This window comes from Phyllostomus discolor, chromosome 2 (assembly GCF_004126475.2).
Source record: "Phyllostomus discolor isolate MPI-MPIP mPhyDis1 chromosome 2, mPhyDis1.pri.v3, whole genome shotgun sequence".
Taxonomy (NCBI): Eukaryota; Metazoa; Chordata; class Mammalia; order Chiroptera; family Phyllostomidae; genus Phyllostomus; species Phyllostomus discolor.
The window spans coordinates 149910118-149921303 of record NC_040904.2 but is presented as its reverse complement, the minus strand read 5'-3'; the positions used below and the strand labels follow the sequence as shown (position 1 = coordinate 149921303).

The 11186-nt window shown below is 39.2% G+C and overlaps 1 long non-coding RNA gene across 1 annotated transcript; it reads right to left on the bottom strand.

Moving 5' to 3' along the window:
* Nucleotides 1–7642: 7642 nt before the first annotated feature.
* Nucleotides 7643–10867, bottom strand: LOC118498733. The gene is made up of 2 exons (XR_004901200.1): nt 10809–10867; nt 7643–8361 (listed from the first exon to the last, which is right to left on the bottom strand). It is a non-coding gene; the product is annotated as an uncharacterized LOC118498733 (long non-coding RNA).
* Nucleotides 10868–11186: the final 319 nt, after the last annotated feature.

The following is an 11186-nucleotide window of genomic DNA, read 5'->3' as shown; positions in this document are numbered from 1 at the left end:
GTTCTCTTTTCCATTGAGATTAGTAATGATATAACAATGATTAATGCATTTGCCCCTTATAGACTTGAAATATAGTTCCTAAAAATTTCATTTAAGGACATACATATCATATTAGAGGAAAGAGCAAATTAAGAGTAGTTTTAAAGGCAGTTCATCAATCAGTAGGATATTACTGATTATCCAAATCCAGCTGAGAGGTTAAACAGAATGCAAATATGTTTAATATTGAACATTATAACATAATTCAAAATATTAAAATATAGTGCAATATGCTTTAAAGATTTTTATAGCCATATTTCACATTCTTTTTTTAACCTCTAAATTCCCTAAATTACACTGTAGTCTCATCTGCAGATATAGTAACATGTTGCAAAATACAAACACTGCGTATCTTCTCCTCTCCTCATGACTCTACCTGAGAATGCTAGGGAAAACAAAATTCTGTCTCGAGGTTGGGTTGGCAGCACTGTGAGTCTTGCTGGAAATACCTGAGTACCTCTGGGCTCCCACTGATCATCGAGATAAGGAGTTGTTCATCCTATCAGTAGAATCTGACTTTGATGAGCCACATTCTACTAGGACATTAAAGGTCAGTGTAGCTGGTCCTTTCCTCTCTGTTGTTTTTTTTTAATCACAATAGAGCAATATATTTAAAATCTTGTTTGCATCCAAATTTTAATTCTTATTTTTTTTAAATTGGAGAAGTTCTTTATGAATGATAAAACTGTAAAAACTATGAATTTTACAATATGCTCATACATTTTGCTTTCTCATGTACATAAATTTCTGTGTAGTAGTTGATCCTTATAAAAACATCTTTTTTGCCCTGGCTGGTGTGGCTCAGCGGGCTGAGCACTGGCCTGTGAACTGAAAGGTCACCTGTTGGATTCCTTATCAAGGCACCTGCCTAGGTTGTGCCTCTGTGAGCCCATCAGTGTTTCTTTCACACATCAGGGCTTCTGTCCTCTTTCTCCTTTCCTTCCCCCCCACCAAAAAAAAATAAGTAAAGTCTTAATAAATAAAAAAATAAAACCAGCATTTATTATTTTAGAAGACACCTTATTATCTACTATTGCCTTAAAAATCTACTGGACTAATGGCTGAACATTTCAGAAGCTTAGGGGTTAGGTAAGACAAGGTACATATATAATAACTGCAATGTAAGTATCAGTTCATTTAACATGCATTTACTACTCATCTCTAGATGCCAAATATATTGTGGGTGATGAGGCTCACAACAATGTAATGGACTCAGACAATTAAAAGTAATAAGGCTATGTAATAAGGACTAGAACAGAGGTGGGTAGTAAGTCCCTGAAAGACCAGAAGTAGCTTGACAAAAGACATAGTGATGGATCTTTATCTGTTGAAGATGATCTTTAACACTGAAACATTGCAGGAGGAAAGAACACATACGCTGCATTGGCTCATTGGGAAGAATTCACTAGATGGACAAAGTGGTTTAAAAAAGGAGGGGAGTTCAGGAAGATGAAGTAGTATATGCCAAGGTACGATGATATAAAACTGCATGGTACAGTCTAGTAACTTCAAGTAATTTAGTACAGCCTGAATTTATAGCAAAAGAACACATGGAGTCATTTATTTTGATGCTGCAAAGTCACTTATTTCTTAGGGCCTAGTACAATGTATTTCCAATTCCTGTCTCACACAGCTTGACTTGCTACTTGCCTTTTATTCTGCAACTCTGTATTTTGAAAGAAATATTCTCTTGTAACCCATGCCATTAAAAACATTAAAAAATTACTTGACTTGATATCTAGACTCCTACTGATATCGATACTCATATCTTGCTTATTGTTAAAGGTAAAAAGCCTTAGTAAAAAACGTGGGGCCAGTGAGATTCCTACGAGAATATTAGAAGGAAGTAGATAGTGCAGTAGAATCAATCTCAGAGTTTGTTATTTTCCTAAGGTTTTATATTTTATTGGATCAATGCAAATTAAAATATTTAGCACAAACAATAGGACATCAAATAATGCCTAGGAATACAAGAAGTATAGTAATAGAAATAATAGTATGTACTAATTGCCAAACAATAGTTTATTTCATCTTGACAACTCTATGAGGTAGAAACTATTATTATTAGCATTTTATAAGGAGAAAACTAAACTTTAGAGAGGTTGAACAATTTCTATTTTCTCACACATCTAATGATTTTTAGAGTTAGAACTCAAATTCATGCCCATTTGATTTCAAACTATTACCATTGGTATTTAACTAATTATTGATAGGCAAGAGGAACAAAGGGAGCTACATATTGAGCTTAATAAAAGGAGGAGCATAAGCCTATTAGTTACTGCTTTATACCCCAGGGGATCATAGAAATGCTCCACCAGGAATTAACTCCTCCTTCCCCCTCCTTTGATACTGGATTTTTGTGGGGTTTTGGGGAGAGGTGCTGGACCATAAAGGCCTGTCAGTCTAACTAGGGGTTGTGGACCCATCCAAAGCCTGTGAAAACTTGGGAAATTTATTGGTCAGTTTGCAAAAGCACCTGGTCTGTCCCAAGCCCAAGCTAATGTAGTTTCAGGGGAACAAAGAATCTCTCTCTCTCTCTCTCCTTCCCTCTCTCTCTCTCTCTCTCTCAGAACCTTCACTCCCCCAGTGTTCTCATACATCCTCTCTCTATAGCCATGTGGCCTCCACACCTGGGCTCCAGCAGGGAGCCTGCATACCACAGCACAGCAACGGGCAACAGCCCGAAACATACCCTGAACTAGCCAGATGCTGGACTGGACTGGACTGGACTTTAACATGGAGCAGAAACTCTGGGCAGTGGCCATTATCCTGGCCCCACTGAAGACAGGATTGGATTTGTTCCATGGCAGGATGGACAGAGGTAGAACACTGGGAAGTCAGGAAAGGAACCCCCTTAATTTTCATCATCAATGAAGTTCACATGGAGCCCCATCCTCCTGTGCAGGTCTCAGGAAGATCTTTCACCACAATACCACAAGAACCCCACTTCCACTGATAACAAAAGCTCTTGGTGACAATGCTATATTACTAGTTAAATTCAGAAACTCAGTCACGAGAAAAGATTTATTTGAAAGGGGCAGGGTAACAAGAACTTGGTTTGGACTACAGGGCAAAGGCTTAAGACAAAAGTCACATTATTAGGAAAAATTCATTTTGAATTTTTCAAGAGTACAGTATATTACATTATAGAGGATATAGGTTATTAATATAAAAATCCATAGCAAGGACACTTGATATAAACTATTCTACTTCTTGATGTTCATAGAATTAATAATGATGATCAAATCCAATTTCAGTATAAGAAAATATGTTGATATTTGGGAAGAAATCTTATTTATTTAAAAACATTTATGATTTTAAAAAATAAGCAAATGGTACTATGGTAAAAATTCTGTGTGTTTTTTTTCTAATTCTTGCCATATATGAGCCATAATGTTGAAGGTGGAAAAGTGTATCCTGAAGGAGCAGTGTATGGTCGCGGTAATGGAAATTAGGTTTTGAGATCCCCAAAAGGTTGGTAAAACAGCCAGAAACATAGTCTTGTCTTTAATCTTCAGATGTAAGGAATAGCAGCCATTGTGTCTCCTACTGTTAATAAGAGAGTTTGAAAAGAGGAGACCGTGAAAGGTGAAAAGCCACCTGCCAATACCCAATTATTATTTGCAGAAGTAAATAGCTTTCTTACACATGGCTGATAATGTGTTTTAAAAATATTATAAAGATCCCATTCACAGTAGCAATAAGAACTATAAAATAATGAGTAAGTGAACAAGCAATGTAAAAATCCATGAAAAACTAGAACTATTACAAACACATTAAAACACCCAGTTAAATGGATACATGTTAATGGAGGACTCAAAATAGTATAAAGCAAAGCAATTCTGACCCAAATCCCCTGTGGGGAAGGGAAAACTTTTACCCTTGAGGTTTTTCTGGCTGGTCTAATAATCAAATAGACATGAGACAGATGAGCAAGAGAAAATAACCAAATTTAATATGTATGTATGTACAGAACCCCTGCACACGTGAGAGTCAGAGACCCCACATGCAGATGTAGTTCACAGATAGAACGTATTAGATATATAAGACACCCTGACCTAGGAATGGGGCAGTACCTTGGGGGCTTCAAAAGGTCAGTGTAGAATGACAAGAAGAACAGACATTCAGTAAATAGAAGTTTGCCCTGCTGTATAGGTGCGTTGGAAGAAGTTATCTCTGATCATCTCTTATTATGAGCAAGGCCCCTAATTCAAGTTCTTCTAGGTAGTCAAAGGGAGAGGCAGAAGTGAGTGGCTTTTGAGGCTGAAGCCAAAATTGTCTTGAGCTCCAAGTAATTTGCATAGTACTGAGGCACATCTTGGGGTGGCTCATTCCGTACCCCTACATCCCTCAGGACTTAAAAAAATAAATCTTGATTAGTTTATTCTAAAAATTACATGGAAGAAAAATTATATATATTATTTTGCTTCATAAAGAATAATAAGCCCTGGCTGGCGTAGCTCAGTGGATTGAGCACGGGCTGGGAACCAAAGTGTCCCAGGTTCGATTCCCAGCCAGGGTACATTCCTGGGTTGCAGGCCAGGACCCCCAGCAACCGCACATTGATGTTTCTCTCTCTCTCTCTCTCTCTCTCTCTCTCTCTCTTTCCCTCTCTCTCTCTCTCTCTCTCTCTCTCCCTCCCTCCCTTCCCTCTCTAAAAATAAATAAATAAATAAATAAATTAAAAAGAATAATAATAGGGAAGAGAATTTACCCTACTAGAAATCAAAATATACTATACTGCTGGAATAAAACAATAGGATATTGATTAGATTAAGACTAAATAAATAAATCAAGGTAAAAAATAGAATTTAGGGGGAAAATTCTGAAGCAAATTTCTGCAATTCTACAGGATTCCCCAGAGGTTCCCCCACCCCCAAATGAAGCCTCGATTGCCTACAGTAGTAACCCATTGATTAGTAGTCTTTATTGGCTTTCTTCCTCTCTCCATCTCACTTTTTCACTCCTTTACCTCCCAATTAAAATATTTGTTGTGATGTGACTTATTAGAAGAAATATAAATATTTGGTTATCTTCTTTATTCCTGTAACAAAGTCCTAACCCTTTGGAATTTCCCAAGTGATAAGAGAGATAAAGGTGTGTTTGTTATTCATAACAAACCCTTTTCAATTACACTTCAGTTTACAGTAATGAGACTTAGCTCTTAGATAACCACAGGTTAGAGGCTGGTTGCCCAGGGAACCTCCTAAATGATTACAGGGTTAGGATTTTCAGCCTTATCCCTCAACCTCTGAAGAGGGGTGAGGGGATGAAATCTGAAGTATCACCAATGACCAGTGATGTAATCAAACATGTATACATAATGAAGCCTCCATGGAAACCTGAAAGGAGAGGTTCAGAGAACTTCTGGGTTGGCAAACACATGCAGGTGGGTGCAGGGTTGTGTGCCTTGAAAGGGCATGGAAGCTTGGTGCTCCTTCCCTCACACCTTGTCCTATTCATCTCTTTCATCTGGCTGTTCCTGAGGTGTATCCTTTGTAATAAACTGGTAATCTAGTAAGTACTGGTAAATTGTTTCCCTTCTTCCTCTGGGTCATTTCAACAAATTACCCAACCTTGGGGAGGTGGGTAATGGGAACCTCCCATTTACAGCTAGTCACTCAGAAGCTCAGGAGGCAATCTGGATTTGCAACTAGTATCCAAAGTGAGGCAGCAGTCTTAACTTGTGGGATCTGATGCTATCTCCAGGTAGATAGTGTCAGAATTTAATTGAATTGTCTGAGATGCCACCCAGCTGGCGTCTTCAGAAATCTGGAGAATCACTTAGATTGGGGAAACCCCACATGTATTGGAGTACAGAGTATTTAGTGAGTGGTAAGCAGAGAAGAAAACCAAGGAGCTTCTCCCATTATTCCCATATTCAAGTCTCTTTCTCAGAATCTGCTTATGGGGGAACCTCAACTAAGATAAGAGATACTTAAGGTTTTACTCTGCATGCTTCTGTATAACGTTGATTTTTCACAATCACAACATATTCATGTAGGATTCGTGTCATTCAAAAATATAATTAAAAATTATTAGTCTGGCTAAATCAGGCCTGTGAATTTAGAATGTTGTTTTAGGGTTTCATATTTTGTTTAACTGAGGGTAGACTGTGTAAACATTAACCAGTGTCATCATACTCTTCTAAATCTCTCAAAATTTAGATCCAGAGTCCTGTTTACAGCTCATTCTGCCCTTGGCCTTCCACATTTGGAGAGTGATAACAGAATCATAGAAAAAGATTGCTGAAGTGGAATTTCATAGATTTATAAATCTATAAAGATCTGCCATTTATACGTCTGCTATCCTTTAGCAAAGAACATTAATGGGATTTATCTGTCTCTCATCTTAAAATGTTTGAAGTCTCCTGCCCTACAATACCATAAAGGACATTTAGAAACATTATCTGTTAAAAACATGTGAGTGTTACTCACCATAAAGAATACAGGGAAGTGTGCAGAGCTGGATATGTAATACAGGGAATGACAGTAGCATAGTCTCAACAATTGATGGAGCTCAGGAAATACCATTTATTTCTAGTCTAAACTGAGAGCTGTTCTCCCACAGGAAGCAGGAAGTTGAGAGCCAAGGCTTAAAGGACATAAGCTTAGAAGCAGAAAAAGTATCGTCTGAGAGGGATATGACACCAAGCAGAAAAGCCAGAGTTAAAATGACACTGGCTGAGGTATTGCATGGGCAAAGGAGAAAATCATTAGAAAGACTAGTATAATCCACATGGAAGTGCCCTTGCAGGGATAAACCACACACACCCCAGTGAGTCAGCAAATGGATGGCTTTCACCACAGTTGCTGCTGATGGGAAAGTAGAAAGGGGATTCATTAAACAATACACAAAATAACCATAGAATGATGGGATTAGGAGTAACAGAGGAAGAGTTTTCAGTAAACACATGTCAGAAACTGACTACTCATCAAGCTCCATAGATCCTTATAAAACTACCACAGTAGCAAAAAAAGAAGGTACCTAAAAGAAATTTTAACAGGTAGCCTTCTGCAATTGGAGAATTATTCAGCCTGGATCTGTTGAGGAGAAAAAAGGAATAAATGTAGCCAGAACAGTAGAAAATCATAAAGACATAGTAACCAAAGTCATGATACCCTTCCCAATCTTAGTGGAAAGGAAAAAGTAATTAAGGCCAGAGCTACAGGGTCCACTAAACTACGTAAGGTCCCTTTATTAATGTGAGTACCATTATTGTTAATTATATCTTTATAACATCCTAAATCAAAACTGCCTTTTTAATTACTAATTTAAAAAACCAGGAATCCACAAATAGTAGTCAAGATTCTAGTGTTCAGGGCACTATATGCTCATACTTGGTGAGCAGCATGATATATAAAAATCCCTAAACAGGGAATTTAGAGCATGTACTAAAAGAAAACAGAAGTTTGGAAAAGTGGAAAAGGATTCTGAATCCATCTGTTCAAATTTAGCCATGTCATCTGCCTGTTAGAATTCTCTCTCTGCTTCCTATAAGAAAATAGAAATAATTTTTCAATTCTGCTGATATATAATACATATTTATATGTAATATACATAGTATTTATATAATAAATATATATTATATATTTAAAATGAAGTAATTTGAAAAATGAGTGAAAGCTTAGCATAAATGCGTTCTGGCACCATTCAAAATTCCTCTTGCAGAAGTATTCAGAACCTTCAAGGTCAAAGCAAGATGACATAAAGCTTGAAAGAGACATCTTTGTAGTCTAGCTAGTTTCTTTATGACCTATTGCTGCACAAGAAAATATAGCTTAAAACGACAACCATTTTGTCTGCTGATAATTTTGTGTGTCAGAAATTTGAGCTGGCTTCAACTGGGTGACTTTTCTGCTGATCTCACTCATTCTGCTGATGGTCATTCCTTGCAGATGCTGTCAACTGGAAACCATTAGGGATGCATGGTCCAAGCTGGCCTAATTCAAAAGCTGGCAGTTGGTAATGGCTTTGGCTGGGCCTCTGTCTCCACATGGTCTCTCAACCTCAAGGACACTGCCTGGGGCTTTTTCACATGATAATGGCAGCGTGTCAATAGGAAAAGAACAGAAGCTTCGAAAGTGTCTCCAATGCAACACTCACAAGTCCCACAATGTCACTTTTGCTGCATTTTGTTGGTAAAGCAAATCACAAGGACAGCCCAGATTCAAGGATTTGGAGAAGGAATTTGACTTCTTAATGCGAGAGGTAGCCCAGTCACAGTTGCAAAGAAACACTTGTGTATAGATGAGAAGAATCACTGCAGATGTCCTCATAAACAGTTACTATGGCTGGGAAGATGCCATTCTCCTTTAGGATCTGGGAAAGAAGTTGAGAAGGTACCACCAAGAAGTCTCACATGAGAAGCTACCAAGTACAGTTACAGTGGGGTCCTAGAAGCATTCTGGGTCACTGAGCACTCAAACACTTCAGAAGAGTTAGTGGAAACACTCGCCAAGACAAACTGAAGCTCTTTTCATTCACCAAAATATTGCCAAACTTAAAAGTCTAGGGCACCCATATTTAACAATCAGGTCATTTCTGAAATATTTACCTTGTTTGTCAAAACTGTATTTCTGCCATGTCTTCAGATGGCTGACTTCACATTATTTAAGACCAAGCTTTATTTTGCCTCTTTAGGGAAACCTTCCCTGACCACTTTAATTAGAACTAATTTCCCCCATTTCACTATCACATTTTCTTCATAACATTATTACTATCCAAAGTAACTTTTATTTTTGTTTACTTGTTCATGATGTGTCCCTTACTCCAGTGTAAGCCATGAGATTTAAGGTTCTAGTCATTTATTTAGCATAGTAACATCAGCAAATAATGGGTTCTTGAAAAGGTAGCAAAATGGGGACAAGATTTTGATCATTATTTCTCCACTAATATCCCAAGTTTGGCCCAAATCAATCTCTGCTTGGGTTATAAAAAGCATAAAGTAAATAACACCATCTCATCGTCCCTGGGCTCAGAATGAAACAGGATAGTTAGAAACTAGGAAAATTCCTTGCCAGGTGGAATAGAAAAACTGACACAGATAGCTATACAAACTGGCCAAGCAATTTGCAGGCAGGTGCAGATGGTCACCAGAGCAGCAGGTCCCAAGTGCCCAGCAAGGAGCAAAACTGGGAAAACAGAGACCTCGCCCCCAGAGTAACCTTTCTTCCCCTGGCCTTTCCTCCCTGAAGATAATACCTAGGCCTCAGTTGTGTTTCAGCTGCAGGCCCAGAAAAGCAGCAAAACCAGGTGCGTGACGCCAGAACCAATTGCAATGACTAAAGACCCCTGCCCTGCCACTGACCAATCAGAGGAGACCATGACCCTGAAAGGGCACCTGGAGAACTGACAGTTATTCTGCTGAGACCCTCCCCTGAGACCTCGCTGAAGGTCCCCACCTGTAAGAGAGAGAGAAACCTCAAGACAAAGGGTGCAGCACAAGCCCTCCCTCTGGGGAGCAGCCTCTGCCATTCCCTTTCCTCGCTTCTTCCCCCACTTCTTTCCCTTCTTCCTCCACTTGAGGCACACATCTCCTAAGCTCCAAAGCAATGGACAGCTGGCGGTTTGCCCCGGGCCCTTGACCCTGTCCCCAAGGCCCCCTGTTCTCTGACCTCCCAGTGAGCCAAGGCAGCCCAGCCTAGACTCTCCTGTTGCTTCTTCCGTGCTAAGCCCTCCCTTGTCTCACTGTCCCCAGCTCTAATAAATGCACCCTCACAGTCACCTGGACTCACACTGTGAAACCTTTCCTACACAAAGTCAACAATCTATACACTACAGCCAAGGCCAGGCCTCTGTCCAGTAACAATAGTTCACTAAGCTTTTCGTGTATAAACTTGCCTGCTTGGATCTTCCCATTTATGTTGGAGATACTAGTCTTTGGAATGTGTCTAATTAACTTCAATTTCCTTCTTTAGTAAACCTGAGAAAATACTTACCTCACTCATGTAAATTAAATGAGGTTCCATTTGTAAAATGCATAATACAACAAATGGTAGTTACTCTTATTATTATTATCCACAATTCAATTGTGACTAACTGGGCTTATACATATCTCGAGCCCAATCAATATCCGTTGATTTTTGTTGTTGTCATTTTAAATGACCAATTCTAGTCATCTATTTCCCAAGGATTCTCTGACTCCTCAGAAAGTCCTGGGAAAAGTCTGATGATTGGTGCTTACAACTGTACAATGTCCAAAACAGAAATACAAGACCCTTGGTACTCACAGCATAAGAGTAACACATAGAGCACCACCCAAGACATTCTTCCACATGTTGCTGCTGGTGAGCAGTCCTCCCACTTTTCTCAGCCGTCTGTATTCCAGCCCTCCCTTCCCCGCTTCTTCACAAAACCCACATCCTCTTTCACCTAAGCTTTCGTGGTTCATCTAGGTGATGATGTCCCCACTTGCTCCACTCTTAGTGGTAATTTTTTCTAGACTATCAGTGCCTCAGACATTTTATCGTTTTGTTTTTATTAATATCACTGTAGTGATTTCTGGTCATACTTTGTAGTCACAGCATAAGGTCCTTTTTATTAGGCTAAAACTGTGTTAATGCAACAGGTGAACTATCTGGAATCTGAAAAGCCTGCTGTGTTTGTTCTAGGAGGGTGTTTTCCCCACAAACAAGAACACTGGTTTGCTCAAATCACAGGCTCCTTTTGATCCTGCTAAAATACTTCCTGCTTATTCTTGTTAATATGTCATATACAACCCCACTGGTGAGGACGGCATATGATCACATTGTTGTCCCCGTCCTCACCATTGGTTGGTCCCTCCAGGATTCTTGGGCACCATCCTGAACTCACTGGGCCATTTACCCAGACTCTGCACAGACACAATGCCAGACTCACTGCATTGTGTCTTATAAGAAAGCTTCTCACATTTCTCAACCATTCCAAACAGTCCCCTTTTTCTTTTTTATTCATCCCTGTGAGAAGGCAATCAATAAACAATTAAATTCAGTTATGTCACATAGCTGACGGCTAGCAACAGGTTTAATGACATAAGCCCAGTCCTCTTAATTCCCCCCTACATAGGGCTCCTCGGGGGACAAGAGATAGGAGTTCGTTGGCTACGTCCAAGGAAAGTGACTAACCTATTAATGTAAGAAAAATGGGATATAGCGATTACCAAAGCA